At 37.4% G+C, this 16,924-nt stretch overlaps 1 pseudogene; it reads right to left on the bottom strand.

The window, feature by feature from the left end:
• Nucleotides 1-16,516: 16,516 nt before the first annotated feature.
• LOC112477693 lies at nucleotides 16,517-16,640 on the bottom strand (annotated as a pseudogene).
• Between the last annotated feature and the right edge of the window lie 284 nt (nucleotides 16,641-16,924).

The following is a 16,924-nucleotide window of genomic DNA, read 5'->3' as shown; positions in this document are numbered from 1 at the left end:
TTCACAGAATTTTGCTAAAAAAATACAGGTTTATGGAGAGTGAGAAAGGTTTTTTTTTCTTGGCTTTTTCATTTACAAGTAAATGCTATGTGATTAAGAATCTCATATCTTACCCCAAAGCAGCAAAATATACATCCTTCTCAAGTGCACATGGAACATTTTCGAAGATAGACCACATGTTAGGATACCAATCAAGTCTCAATAAATTTAAGAAGACTGAAACCATAGCAACCTTCTTCTCTGATTACAATGGTATGAAACTAGATATCAACTACATGAAAAATACTGGAAAATATACAAACACATGGAGGCTAAAAAACATGCTACTAAACAATGAGTGAGTTATTAATGAGATAAGGAAGAAATCAAAACATACCTAGAGACAAATGAAAATGAAAACACAACAACTCAAAATTTATGGGACACAGCAAAAGCAGTCATAAGAGGGAAATTCATAGCAATACAGGCCTACCTTAAGAAACAAGAAAAAGGTGAAATAAACAATCTAACCTTATAATGAAAAGAACTAGAAAAGCCCAAAGTGAATAGAAGAAAGGAAATAATAAAGATCAGAGCGGAAATAAATGAAATAGAGTCTAGAAAAACAATACAAAAGATTCATAAAACCAAGAGCTGGTTCTTTGAAAGGATAAACTAAATTGACAGCCCCTTAACCAGATCGATCAAGGAAAAAAGAGACTCAAATAAATAAAATCAGAAATGAAAGAGAGAAATAACCACTGACTCCACAGAAATATAATGGATCACAAGAAAATACTATGAGCAATTATACTCCAACAAATTGAACAATCTGGAAGAAATGGACACATTCCTAGAAACATACAATCTCACAAGACTGACTCAAGAAGAAACAGAAAATCTGAACCAATTGATTACCGCCAATAAAATAGAATCAGTAATCAAAAACCTCCCAAAAAACAAAAGTCCTGGACCAGATGGCTTCATAGGCAAATTTTACCAAATATTCAAAGAGGAATTATCACCTATTCTTCTCAAATTATTCTAAAAAATTGAAGCAGAGGGAAGGCTCCCTAACTCCTTTTATGAGGCCACTATTACCTTGATTCCAAAACCTATAACTATAGGCCGATATCTCTTATGAACATTGATGCAAAAATCTTCAACAAAATATTAGCAAACCGAATTCAGCAGTACATTAAAGATATCAAACACCATGATCTAGCTGGATTTATTCTCGGGATGCAAATTTGGTTCGATATCCACAAATCGATTAATGTGATATACCACATTAACAAATTGAAAGATTAAAAACCATATGATCATATCAATAGATGCATAAGAAGTGTTCAACAAAATTCAGCATCCATTTATGATAAAAACTCTCAGCAAAGTGAGAATAGAGGGAACATACCTCAACATAATAAAGACCATATATGACAAACCTACAGCTAACATCATTGTCAATGGGGACAAGCTAAAAGCATTTTCCTTAAGATCAGGAAAAAGACAAAGATGCCCACTTTCACCACTCCTCTTCAACATTGTATTGGAAATCTTAGCCACAGCGATAAGACAAGAAAGAGAAATAAAAGGCATCCGAATTGGAAAAGAAGACATAAAACTCTCGTTATTTGCCAATGACATGGTACTATATATAGAGAACCCTAAAGATTCCACCAAAAAAACTGTTAGAATTGATCAATGAATTCAGTAAAGTAGTAGGTTACAAAATAAATATTCAGAAATCAGTGGCATTTTTATATACCAATGATGAACTTTCAGAAAGAGAAATTAAGAAAACAATCCCACTTACATTTATGTCAAAAACTATAAAATACCTGGGAATCAAATTAACCAAGAGGATAACAGAACTGTTTTCAGAAAATTATAAGTTATTGAAAAAAGAAATTGAAGAAAATACAAATAAATGGAAGCATATACCATGTTCATGGGTAGGAAGAATCAACATTGTTAAAATGGCCATACTACCCAAAGCAATCTATAGATTCAATGCAATCCCTATCAAAATACCAATAGAATTTTTCAGAGAGCTAGAACAAATAATCCTAAAATTTTTTGGAGCCATAAAAAACCCCAAATAGCCACGGCAATCTTGAGAAAGAAGAACAAAATTGGAGGTATCGCACTACCTGATATCAAACTATACTACGAGGCACGGCATTGGCATAAAAACAGATACACTGATCAATGGAACAGAATAGAGAGCCCAGAAATAAATCCAAACCTGTACGTTCATTTAATATATGACAAAGAATATTGTAAGAATATTCTATGGGGTTAAGACAGTCCCTTCAATAAATGGTGTTGGGAAAATTGGACAAATACATGCAAAAAAAACAAAGATGGACCACCTTCTTACACTGTATACAAGAATAGACTCAAAATAAATTAAAGACTTAAATGTACCCCAAAACCGTAAAACTTCTAGAAGAAAACATAGCATTAAACTCTCTGATATTACTAACAGGAATTTCTTCTCAGATATCTCTCCTCAGGCAAGGGAAACAAAAGAAAAAAATAAACAAATGGTACTATATCAAACTAAAAAGTTTTTGTACAGCAAAAGAAACATCAACAAAACAAAAAGACAATCGACTATTTGGGAGAAGTAATTCGCTAATGATACATCTGATATGGGGCTAATATTCAAAATATATAAAGAACTTATACAACTCAACAAAAAAACCAAACAATCCAATTAAAACATAGGCAGAAGACCTGAACAAATACTTCTCCAAAGAGGAAATACAGATGGCCAATAGACATATGAAAAGATGCTCAAGGTCACTAACCATCAGAGAAATGCAAATTAAAACCACAATGAGATATCACCTCACACCTGTCAGAATGGCTATTATCAATAAATTAAAAAATAACAAGTATTGACAAGGATGTGGAGAAAAACGAACCCTCATATATTGTTGGCAGGAATTCAAATTGGTTCAGCCGCTGTATAAAACAGTATGGAGGTTTCTCGAAAAATTAAAAATGATTATACCTTTTGATCCAACAATTGTTCTTCTGAGTATTTATCCAAGAAAACCCAAACAATAATTCATAAAGACCTATGCACTCCAAAATTCATGGCAGCACAATTGTCAATAGCCAAGGTATGGAAGCAACCTAAATGCCCATCAAGAGACGATTAGATAAAGAAATTAGGGTTCATATATACAATGTAACATTACTCAGCTATTAAAAAAAATGAAATCCTACCATTGGCAATCACATGGATGGACCTAGAGATTATTATGCTGAGTGAAATAAGTCAGACAGAGAAAGATAAATGCCATATGATTTCACTTATATGCGGAATCTAAGGGGAAAAAAAAGAACAAACTAATCAAAAACAGACTCACAAATATAGTGGACAATTTGGTGACGGACAGAGGGGAGGGGGGTTAGGGGGCTGGGAGAATAGGGTGAAGGGTTAAAGAAGTACAAATTAGTAGTTGATAGTTGGTCACAGGGATGGGGAGTATGGCAGTGGGAATGTAGTTAGCATTAATATGATGGCTAGGTGGAGGGCCAGGGGAGGGAAGGAGCAATTGGGGAGATTGTTTTATGAACTATATAGATGTCTAACCAATGTACTGTATACGTTAAACTAATTTTAATTAATTAATTAATTTTTTTAAAAAAAAGAATACCATATCTTTTCCTACATTGGCTTCTTCAAGGGTTTCTACAAAAATGGTATTCTTTTCATGTTCTTTTTTTTTTTTTTTACTAACACCTCACTTAAAATAAGCAAAACATTTTATTTACACAAATACCTTTTACTAACTCTACCCAATATTAGAAGTTTTATGGGTTCCAAAGACTATCATGATTAACCTTCCTGGAATAAAACTTTAGGGATGTGCTTTGAACCCACAGAAGAAATTAAATGCACAGTTAAGACTGATTTTCATCAACAAGTTGCAACAGGGAATTCTCCTTAAAGACACCTCCTGCTGCCTTCATTAGAGTCTTGATCTCTTGCTGCAAATTTATATTCCTTTGTGGGTTTAAAGCACATATTGGATAACCTTTTAATCTATATTTATCAAGCAAACTATTGATAAATCTTATTCTGCCACAGATTCATGAACAATGTTTTGGTGACCACTCTAGTGAGAGTCTTAAGTGAGTACAACATCTTCAGGATAAGTGGCCATCTTTCACAGGGCTATTTTTTAATGAGAAGATTAAAAACACATATTAAGATACACTTTGACTTGCTCTACAAGCCCCAATCAACCAGCAACAGTTAACAATACAAAAAGACATGATTTTCACTCCCTGTCCACACCCCAACCATCTCCTTTTCCAGATAGCTTCTCCCAGTTTAAGACCTTCTGTATTGAACAAAGCTCCTGGTTTGAAGAAACTTAGACCTAGAGACAAGGAAGGGGAGAGTTTGCCTGACTGCTCTCAGATCCATTCATTGCCTTTCTGTTCTACATCATGGGAGAACTTGCCTATTGCAAAGTCCATTTCTCCTGCCCCTTGCCAACTGGCATCCAGTTAGATTTAGTCAATTGGAGGCACTGGATGGAGATTGGGGAGCAGGAGGAAAGAAGAAGAGTATTTCTCCCCCTTTGTCTCTGTTTTAGGCAGCATGCTTGGCTGTGGCTGCTCCAACTCCATGGTTGCAGCTCCTGCAGGGCAACCTCTCACTGGCCGAACCTCGCTGGAAGCCAGCTGGCGAGAGAGTCTGGGAAATGCCGTTTGCAGATCAGCCCCTTGTTCACGATCCAGAGCAGAACAGGGGAAGAGTGAGGACTGGATCTGAGAACAAACAGCCAAATGACCAGTACGGAGGGCTGAACTAAGAATCACTGGGGTCCTCTCTAGCTTGGTAGGGTGAGGAATGATAGGCGACTCTCATGTATTCATTCAATACTTACGGAGCATTTACCAGGTGTTAGGGACTGTGCTAGGTGCTAAGAATGCAAAGATCAGTAACAACATCTCAGCTCTCATAAACAGACTTGAATTTGAATCCTAGCTCTCCTTCCCTTCTTCTAGTTGGCTTTGGACAACTTACTTGACCACTATAATCCTCATTCTCCACTGTGAAACAAAAAAGTAACAGTATCTACTTCCTGAAATTGTTGTAAGAGTTACATGAGATAATTGCTTACAGTAGACATTTAGTGAGCATTTGTTGGATCCACTGTGAAACAAAAAAGTAACAGTATCTACTTCCCGAAATTGTTGTAAGAGTTACATGAGATAATTCTTACAGTAGACATTTAGTGAGCATTTGTTGGAAAAAACTGTGCCTACTGAGACAGACACTTCACAAGTTAAAGTTATACTTCATTGATTGATTTCCTGCTCTGCGCCAGGCACGTACATTAATTTCTATAACAAAAATTCAAGTAGGGTAAACAAACAATTTTAATACAATGTGGTAAGGCCTCTAACAATAGTATCTTCTGTGATGAGAACACAGTAGGGGGAACCTGTAGAGACTTCACAGAGAAATATGGAGGATATCATCGGGGAGAGGAAGGGGCAGGACCCAAAGAGGGAGGGACTGGGTCATAATAACAGTAATAATGACAAGAGCTGACACCAGTTGAGAGTTCACTCCATGCCAGGCTCTGGGCTGCAGCATCACCAAGTCTTCCTCCATGGAATGCCCTAGCTCCCAAAGGTATGTAGTCCTATCAACCCCACTTTACAGAGAAAGTAAAGTCTAGAGTTGCTAAACAATGTCACTCACCTAGTGGGGTCAGGATCGAAACCTGAATGTGCCTAATTCCGTAGCCAAAGCTCCAAGGAACCACACAGTGCCTTCCTGGGTGAGTGACATATGGTTTTATTGAGAGTTAACCGGCATGCAGCAACCAAGCAAATGACAAATCTGTGCACTAACATCCAACAGACTATATAGCCTCCTTGAGGGAACTGTGATTCTGAAGGCACTTAATTCTTTGATAAGTCCCGCAGATTTAATTCCCTGCACAGCCCCAGCTTGAGGAGGACCTGGGGACAAAGGACTGTGTCCTGGGGTGGGGGGAGGTGACTGAGATGAATAACAACATGCTCTCTAGAAATAAACTGCAAGGCCTTGAGAGATGAGTTAACCCTTTCAAGGGTTTAGTATTTGGTTTAATTATCCCTTCCAAGGTATTAAATGACACTCTGATGATCTCACAGAGTAAATTTATCCCCCAAATGGGAGCCACTAACTAACCTACTTCAGGCCTCAACGGTCCAGTCTTGGCAACTTTTCTTTAAAAGGCCAGTTGCAGGCAAGATCACTACTTTTCTGCTTAAAAGAAAGTAAGGAAAAGTGCTTAAAACTTTCCAAGATTTTTTTTTAATAAAAAAATACTATTTCTTATTTTTCCTATTTCTCCAACTTCTGTGTTGCTGGGGGAGCTGAGATATTTTGCAAATAAAAGTAAATCTTTTCTTCAAACTTCAGGGCTGTTCAATTATAAACACTGCCACCTGCAAAGTTGGAAATCAACTGCAATCTTCTTTAAAGCTTTTTCAACGCAACTGCTAACCTGTCTAGATGTTTAACTTTCAGGTTTCAAAACCTGTCAGTTAAAATTTGCTTACTGTTACTCCTTTTCTCTGAAGCTACAAGCCTGAAGAGAAATTATGTAGCAAAATGGAAACAAGGAACTAAGACTTGATAGCAACACAAAAGACCCGCTGATGGGCTGGGGTACAAGAAACTACAATCTTTGCTCTGAAAATGAATAAGGATTAGAGGGCTCATCTACTGGCGGCCTCTAATGAGGTTGCGCCTTCTCAGTTCTGAAACAAGCAGTCAATTGATCCCTTCACAAGAACACCTGGTCTATTCTGAGAAAAAAATTAGTCAAACCTGTTGTTGGCCGAGTTTACCAGTCAATTCTATTAAATTGTGGCATCGGTAGCAATGTGTAGACACAGCTCATTAAAAATACCATTTGGGGAAATCCTAAGGCAACAGGATAGTCATTACTGAACTAATTCCATTGGCCTGAAAGAGTTAATTCAACTCCTAAAGGGAAGCAATTTACTTTCTATTCCCCAGGAGGATGAGCCAGCTTCTTACGGAGCTTAATACAATGAGGCTGTTTTATACCAGCCCTCCGCTCCACTCCCTAGGCTGAAAGCCCCCTGATAGTAACAAGCCCAAGATGGGGTGCACTGGGAGGGTCACCTCACATTCCTCTGTGCGGGCCCCTCAGGGCTGAGGCTATTGGGTAATGCTGAGTAAATCCAAGCATACAAGGAATAAGCAAGGGACGAATCCCTTGACTTTGTGCGTCTGGATTCCAAACACCTCCCCGGATTCTAACAGCACAGCCAGATCAATCTATAAACAAGATGGCTAAGGGATACCTGATTTATATGCAACCTTAGCAGTGTATCACTGGGCACAAAGTGCCAGTGTCAACAGTTCTGCACAGGCTCCAGCCCTGGCCCGACGGAGAACAGAGGTTGTGGTCCTTCTGGACCGCAAGAGTCTTCAGCCAAAGAGAAGAGAGCAGGAGATGACAGAGAATTGTTAAAGGATCAACATATTCCCTTATGGACACTTTTTTTTTTTAAGAATTCATTATGAAAAATGTCAAACATAGATGAAAATTCACATAGTATTATAATGCCCTCTATGTTTCTATTGCCCAGCTACAACAATAACTTAGAATCAATCCTATTTCAATTGTACTCACATCCACTCTGCCAGCATGCTATCTTGAAGTAATACCCAGACTTTCTATCATTTCCTCCATAAATATTTCAGTGTGTTTCTCTAAAAGATAAGGGCTCTTTTTATTAACAAAATACAAAACAATTACTGTCCTAAAAAAAAAAACCTTTTGACACATGTGAGAACATTATGCTAAGTGAAATAAGCCATTCACAAAAGGACAAGTACATAATTCCACTTATATGAGGTTCCTACAGTACTAAATTTGTAGAGACAAAAAGTGGAATGGTGGTTGCCAGAGGCTTGAGGGAAGAGAAAAGGAGAGTTATTGTTTAATGGGTACAGTTTCAATTTTGCAAGATAAAGAGAGTTCTGTGTTTGGATGGTAGTGATGGTAGCACAACAATATAAATGTACTCAATACCAATGAACTGTATACTTAAAAATAGTTAAGATGGCAAATTTTATGTTAAGTGTAGGTATTTTACCACAATTTTTTAAAATGATAAATTAAAAATAAAACCCTCCACGTCATAAATTAGGCACTGTTTCATTAGTTTATAAATGTCATACATTTTGTTCAGTTTGTTTTCTTGGATGAAAATCCCCATAAGGTCTACATACTGTGGTTGGTTGTCAGGTTTTTTTAAATCTATGTTCCCCCTCCATCTGTTTCCCCACCTCTATTGCAATTTATTTATTGAAGAAACTTTTCCTATAAAGTTTCCACAGTCCATATTTTGCTATTTTGCTGTTTTCATCCTTGTGGAGTCTTTTGTTCTCTGTCTTCTTGACAATTGGAAGTTGGATCAGGAAAATAGATTAGATTTAAATCTGATGTTTTGAGCAAGACCCTGCATAGGTTCAACTATGCCACTATACGAGCATATGATTGACCCAAAATGTGGATGTGCAAAGCTTAATTAGCAAACTATGATGAGCAACTTAGAATGAGCTCTCCACTATCAATAACCTTGGGACAGAAGCAGAGAAAATGAGAAGAAATATCAAAAAAATGTTTTGACAGAATTCTAGCCATCAGGGCACCTGCAATCAGTGTCAGCTGAAACTGATACACATGAAACAAATAAGGAGTAAGTGTAAAACTGTGCTGTGACTATAAACTCCATTTCATTTTCATGGGTTAGATAATCTAAGAAGGTTCAAGGGAGGATAAAGTTCTTGAAATGATTCTTGAAAGACTGATAGATTTTAGAAGAAAGAAGGCATTCAAGAAGTGAAACTACACAAAGAAAAGCACAAAGGCTGCCATTAGGGGCTGGGCACAGAGGACGATTGAGATAGGCTGGAAATCACAATATAGAGACATGAAAATCCAGCAGAGATATAAAAGGCAGAAGAAATCTATTGATCTCTAGAGATTAAGGCAAATCAAATGTTACTTATGTTTTGACATACAGACTTTGGCAAGACTCTAAAGATCTACAAATATGGATGTTTGAGGATCTAATTTCCAATATATTTTAATAGGAAAATTGAGGCTTCCTCTAATTGAAATCTTTTCCAAGTTGACCCTTTCTAGAGATTAAAGACATGAAAAAGAGTTTCATGAAAAACACAGCTAAAATTTGATTAGGTATTTAGGATTTGCCTCAAAATACTCTGGGAGGGGGAGATATAGATGGATACAGATGAAAAAAGATTGACAAAGAGTTGATAATCGTTGGGGTTGAGTGATGGGACATAGGGCTCAAAATGCTATTCTCCCTACTTTTGTGTATGTTTGAATAATAAAAAGTTATTTGTACTGTCGAGGTCAAGGGTCATTCCTGCATCCCATGTTTCCAATGTTATAGAAAAAAAGGATTCACTGGACCAGAAGATGCAGAGCTTATCTCTTCTGTGACTAAGCTGTTTAACTCCGAGCCAATTACTTCACCTCTGTGGGTCTCAATTCTCTTCTCCATGAAATGAGGGGAAAGGAGAAAGAACTAACATGAGTGCCTACTATGTGCAGGAACTGTGCAATACACCTTTTATACACGATCTCAGTAGTCAAGAGGGTGGACACACTGTTCTCTTTAGTCTCCAATGTGTCTTTCCCATTCTGTGGTTCCAAGAATTATCCCTTTAACTTTCATTTAGTTTTTCAATAAACCCATGTGCCATATACTTTGCTAGGTTCTGAAGACACGCAGAGAAAAGAGACAGCTCCTATCTTCAAGGAGCTTATGGTCTAAAAAGGCAAACAGTTCTCTGAATGGAGACTGTCCACTTCAGGAAGTGTTAAATAAAGTTTGTTTGTATCACCTAAAAGGACAAACAAAGGCAGACTAGTAAGGAAGATTATAATATGACTGATAAATGTTTTAATAACTGCTGTTTATTAGATAATAACTAAATAAGTAAGAGGCTAAATGTTTTACATTATTGATGTTGTACATCCCTACAATATGAGAAAATCGTGAGATGGTATAATGACGGAAATAGAATGCTGTGCTATAGGATCAAGCAGAAAGGACACCCATCCCACACTGAGGGGGCAAAGAAGAATTTATAGAGGAGATAATGTCTATGTTGTCTTTTTTATTATTAAGTTATTTTTATTGTGATAAAATTTACTATTTTAAGTGTACCATTCAGTGGCATTAGTACATTCACATTGCTATGCAAACATCACCAACTTCCATCTCTAGAACTTTTCATCTTCTCAAAATGAAACTCAGTATCCTAAACACTAACTCTCTATCTTTCCTACCTCCAGCTCATGAAAACCACCATTTTACTTTCTGTCTCTGAACTTGACTACCTTAAATACCTCACATAAGTGGAATCACAGAATATCTGTCCTGTCGTGACTGGCTTATTTTATTTAGCATAATGTCCTTAAGTTTCATTCATGCTGTGGCATGTGTCAGAATTTCCTTCCTTTTTAAGGCTGAATAATATTCTGTTGTATGGATATACCACATTTTGTCCATTCATTTGCTGATGGACACTTGGGTTGCCTCAACCTTTTAGCTATAGTGCTGCTATAGCTTTCGATTCTTTGGGGCAAACACTGTGTTAAGTCTTAAAGAATTAGAAGAAATCAAGGAAAAGTGAAGAAGACAAGCATTCCAAGAAGAGTGAGCAACTTGTGCAAAGGCACAGAGAGCTATAGTTCCATATGACTGGAGAATATAGAGAAGGTGAGTGGCGAGATACAAGGCTACAAAGTGAAGTCTGGACCCCTAAGGGCCTCACATGGGGAATGGACAGTGTAAGCAAAACACAGCTCAGATTGAGTCCTCCTCTTCACTATTATAATTAACGTGTCCACTTTTCAAGAACAACATTTTTATAGCAAACACTTTGAGCCCTAATAGAAATGACACTGGAGAATATGCACGCGTCGTGGTCACTCCAGTCTTACATTTCTCCCACAATAGTTCCCCTCACTCTATAGGTGTTCAATAAATAGTGACGGAATGCTCAATTTACTTACTAATTGTTTATGGTCAATGAATTTATGCCCTTTCTTAAAATTTTTTGCTCAAAATAACATTCTCTAATGTATTGCTTTTATTTGACTAAAGTCTTTTCAGAATTAACTAAGCCAGAGCACAAATCGGATTATGAGATTCTGTATTCAACTCTCCAGCTTGCTCTCTGTAATGCAGGATGAATCCCTTCACTTGTGATGAAAATGGTGCCAGGTAAACTCAGGGCCTACCCAGATGTGAATGACTTTATAGCAATGCAACCCATAATCTATTCATTTCTATAAAGAGTCTTAATCCCATGTGAATCCAGTTACATTCTAGAGGGTATGGGTGTGTGTGTGTGTGTGTGTGTGTGTGTGTGTGTGTGTGTGTGAGAGTCTTAATCCCATGTGAATCCAGTTACATTCTAGAGGGTATGGGTGTGTGTGTGTGTGTGTGTGTGTGTGTGTGTGTGTGTGTGTGTGTGTGTGTTTAACACTCTGGTGGCATTTGGGTATTTCTCACAATGCTCATACACACTAACACCAGGAATGGACGAGCTGTTCTCAGGAGAGGATTCATAAATAACATCCGTATGTTTTTCAGGTTGTTTAACTTTTCTGGTATTCATGTTTATCCATTTGTTTAGAATATGAAATAATAGTAAAAATCAAGAACTACTATATTAATTTCTCAGCATAACTCATTTATCCAATGGAGATTTGGTTTGTATTTTTGGTGGTGGATGGTGGTGGGAGGGTACAAGAGGATGGGGATGGATGTACAGCCTGAGTTACTTCAGTTGTTGCTTCATAGGATGGCTTACAGACTCCAAAATGCTATAAAACCAGAGCTCGGGACCCGAAGTCCTGCAACATAACTCAGTCAATGGAGGTGGAGTTTGAAGTGACCTTAATATCACAGAGCAATACAAAAAGTCAGCAATATGAACTGGTGGCCCACCAAGTAAATGATGTCCCCGAACACATTAATGAAGATGCAATGATCAGAGCAAAGGACAGTCTGTTCTTAATCTTTTAGGGAGTGGTCAGTTTATACTCAAAGTTTGATATGCAGCTCTGGTGATTACGATGTCTTAAAAGCAATTCTGAGGCATGTGGATAATAAGAATTACTTTTCATTATACTTCCTTTTATTCATTTTGAATATTTTGATAGGTATACTGTATTCCTTAGGATTTAACTTCAACTACGTTTAAAAGAGATCCATTTTATCCCAACGCCACCAGTCCAAAATGGCTTAAAGAACACAATAGTTTCTCTCAAATATAAGCACAACTATAGGCAGTTAGGGATGGCGTGGGGGGAGGCTTTGCCATTCTGCCACCCCCAGATGTTGTCCTGCCCACATGGCCAAAGATAGCTCAGTACCAAGTTCTTGTTACAAGCCACACAGGAGAAGAAGGTAGGAAGGATGCATTCCAGAAGTGGCGTTTCCAATGGCCAGGATTCATCAGAAGGCCACAAGAAGTTGCAAAGTTTGCTAGAAATGTTGTCACTATGAGTGATGATAGGGTTCTATGACAAGGAAGAAGGATGGAGCATCTATTGGGGATCCCTAGCAATTTCTGCCATGTTTTACTTTTTCTAAATTAATAAAGAAAAATTGGTACTCAAGGAGGGAAAATGCTCACACACCTGTTCAACACTCACTCATCCCTCTTGTTTCAACTTAAAAGTCACTTCCTCAGAGAAGCCTGCCTTGAGTTTTTCTCTTACTTTCCTTTATCCCCCATAGCTCCATCTAGATTAGGTCTCCCTGCTATTCTCTGTCAACAGTACTTCTCTCAGAGCACTTACCAGCATTGCAATTAATGACCCACTGATATGACTATGTGTCTAATGTCTGCCTTCTGAATAAGAGACACTCTAAGCTCTGTGAGGACAGGAACTAAATCTGTCTTATTTCACATGCACTCTCATAAGCACTCAAGGCAAATTTCTCAAATCGATTCAAAATGAATGGAAAGGCAAACGGCATGCTCAAGGTCACACAATTTAGTAAAGAACCAAGGTCGGAACTGGGTCTTCAAACTCTTATGTTCTTATCATATATCTTTTACAGGTGACTAAACAAGGCCCAGAAGGACAAAGTTACTACCTGACCTTGTGCAGTAATTAGTGGCGGGACAAGGCCTGGAATCCAGAATACTGAATGTATAGCCCAGTTCTCTTTTCACTGTAACATAATAGTGCTTTTTTTTTTCCAAACCCAAGGAGTTCCTATCTCAGAAAAAGTCAAGATGTTCACAAAAAAATTCTTGATCATGGATGTAAACAAGTCACTTAAATTCATTTTGATTTTAAAAAAATAAGAAGGGGGAGGGAAAAAATTTTTTAAAAGTTTAAAAAATTAATTTAAAAATAAAAATAAAATAAATAAGAATAATCATATGAAATATGTGAAACTTGATTATATTCTAGCTTGAGGGGGAAGCTATAAGACATATTTGGGGTTACAATTGGGGGAATTTAAGTACAGACTGTACATTAGATGATAATTATTAAATAAATGTTAATGACCTTGGATGTGATCATCGTATTGTGGTTAAGTAGAAGAATATCACTTTTCTTAGGCTAAAGCGTTAGATAAGGTGAGGAGGGAGAAGGGTTATGACGGCTACATACAGAGATAGGATCTCACATTTGAGTTCAGCCTGGAAGATGGTATGGGTCTTTGTATGGGGGAGCAGCTTATCTGTTCCTCCTGGAGAAGAAGTGGCATCTTGATCATCACATAAGTTACTATTAATTGATGTTATTATTTTGATCAGAAGGAAGTAAGGCATTTTTCTCTCCATCCTGATTGGATGAAAAACTTTATGTAATTCATTTGCTGACAAATTATAATAGTACAACTACTTTTTTAAAATTCTCTTTGCACATCCTGAATTGGTTCTTTCGGGGAGTACATTAGAAGAACATGTTATAAAATATTCTGTTGCTTTTAAAATATAATTGACCTCACCAGAGAAGGCCGTTCTTGGCATCCAGTCCTCATACAATGTTTTCTTTGTCTCTAAAATCATTTATGTTTAACACGTGCTGTCTCAAAGAATAGCAAGAATTCTTAAACAATTGAAGCTCTAATCTATGATTGTTCTCTAGAAATGAAAATGCAAATCACAATATTCTGAACCAAAGAATAACGTAACTAATATGTCTCCCAAGTGTTTTGGTTTCTCCTGCCTTCTCCCCAAACTTCAATCACCACTTTACTATTCCAAAATTACAAAATTCTAATTTTATAAATAAAGCACTGAAAAGGAAAAAAAAAAAATGAAACTTTAAATTTCACAAAGATGATAAGAAGACTCAAAGATTACCTATTAACAATAATGGCCATTTAACACTAGAATAAGCAACTAAAGAAAGTTCCATAGTCTCCATCCCTATAGAGCACTAAAAATAAACAAGATGACCTAACACATGCTTCTCATGATTTGTGTTCTCTGATGTTTTGGGCAGGAGTCTTGAGCACACTTCTTGAAATATCTTCTAACATTAATATTCTATTAAAAAATTAAGGCAGACCACAAAGGTGAGGAATTGTGTGTGTGTGTGATATTTCTGTATATATAAATATCAGAGAAGTAGTCAGATTCAGAGATCAAAATAAGTGATCCTAGGTGATCTCTAAGCCTGAGACGGGTTGAGGGAGAGACAGGACTTTTATTGTTGATTAGCTGGGGAGCAAGCATGAGGAAAAATAGCCCACTTTGTCTACTTCTCTAGCATGTTTTCGTCAGTCTTAAAGATAGGCCCAACATATTACCTTTTATTTAACAAGACTCCACATACAAGATGTGAGAAAGAGGAACTTCAACTGTGCTCAGAGAAAGCAAAAAGATGCTGATAGAATTGATCTGAATAGAAATGTCTGTCACTGCTATCTTGAGAAAAGCTTCCAGAATATGACTAATACCCATAGAACTCATGAATTTATGGCCACTCAAAAAATACAAAGCCATAAGATTGACAATATTTAGGGAATCTTCATAATTAATGTAAGGGAACATCCAAAAGGAAAAAGTCATAAGTCATTTTAGAATATTAAAAAGTCTAATAAGGGAAGTTGATTAGTTTTTGTCCTCGTTTTTGGGACATCCACTTTAAGAATGAGGGCAGACTTAAAGCATCTCTTTTACCAAAGGCTAGGAGCAAAGGAGGAAATGGAAAATACCAACTGCTATCTATTAAATGTTTGCGTCCCTCCCCAAATTCATATGTTGAAACCTATTCCCCCAGGTTGATGGTATTAAGAGGTAGGGACTTTGGGAAATGAGTGGGATTAATGCCCTTGTAAAAGAGACCCCCCAAAAGTTTCCCCCTCTTTTCTATCATGTGAGGACACAGGGAGAAGACAGCTGCCCATATATGAACCAGGACACAGGTCCTTACCAGACATCAAATCTGCCAGTGCCTTAATCTTGGACTTCCCAGCCCCTAAAACTGATAAATAATTTTCTATTATTTACAAGCCACCCAGTCTATGGTATTCTGTTATAGCAACAGGAACAAACTCAGACACCAACTCATCTGGAAACATTCTGCTTACACAGTCACATGTATGTTGCTGGGTTTATGACATTATTATCTTCCATTTTCACCCAAGGCACCTGTATTAATTCCCTGGAACTGCCATAACAAACTATCACAAACCGGATGGCTTAAAACAACAGAAATTTATTTTCTCACAGTTCTGAAAGCTAGAAGTTTTAAACTGAGGTTTCAGCAGAGCTACGTTCTCTCTCCTAGCTGCTGGTAGTTGCCAGCAATCCTTGGTGTTCCTTGGTGCTATGGTCTGAATGTTTGTTCCCTCCCAAATCTATATGTGTTGAAAATCTAACCCAAAGGTGATAATATGAATAGATGGGGCCTTTGGGTGTTATTAAATCATAACGATGGAACCCTCATGAATAAGATTAGTGCCTTATAAAGAGGCTTCAGAGTGATCCCTAATCCCTTCCATGAGAGAATACAATGACAGGTTTGTGACCCAGAAAAGAGGCCTCACCCAACCATGCTGGCACTCTGATCTTGGACTTCCAGCCTCCACAACTATAAGAAATAAATTTCTATTCTCTCTAAGTTACCCAGTCTGTGGTCCTTGGTTATAGCAGCCCAAACGGATTAAGACACTTGGCTTGCAGCTGCATCACTCCAATCTCTGCCTCTATCGTGACATGGCATCTTCTCCTCTGTGTATCTGTGTCTTCACATAGTGTTCTCCTCTCTGAGTTATCTCTCTCTGTATCATTTTTCCTCTTCTTATATAGACATCAGACATATTGCATTTAGGGGCCACCCTAATCCAGTTTGACCTCAGCTTAACTAATTTTTTTTTAGGTGAGGTAACCCTTGGTTGACCTCACAGATTACAAGGATCTTGTCATCTTACAATCCGTTTTTTTTTTTTTCACCTATAGCACCTAGTCTTCCTAGGTGGTCTCCCATCCAAGTACTAACCAGGCCTGACCCTGATTAGCTTCCAAGATCAGACAGGATCTGGCTTGCTCAGGTCAGGGTAGTATGGCTGTAGACCAGCTTAACTTATATCTTAATTCATCTGCAAAGGTCACATTCACAAGTACCAGGAGTTAGGACTTCAACATATCTTTTGGGGAGACACAATTCAACCTACAACAACAATAAACAGTCAATCAATCAGTTGATTGGTACCATATAAATTGGGCATTTACATAACTGCTCCAGGCCCTATGGGTTAAACAGAAAAATCTAGGCCAAAGATGTCATTTCCCCTCGAGAAGTTTGGAGGTGGGCAGTTATTATAAAAATAATTTGAAAGACCATTAAGTGCTATAAAA

This window comes from Pteropus alecto, unplaced genomic scaffold, assembly GCF_000325575.1.
Source record: "Pteropus alecto unplaced genomic scaffold, ASM32557v1 scaffold121, whole genome shotgun sequence".
Taxonomy (NCBI): Eukaryota; Metazoa; Chordata; class Mammalia; order Chiroptera; family Pteropodidae; genus Pteropus; species Pteropus alecto.
This window is presented reverse-complemented; position numbering and strand designations above follow the sequence as displayed.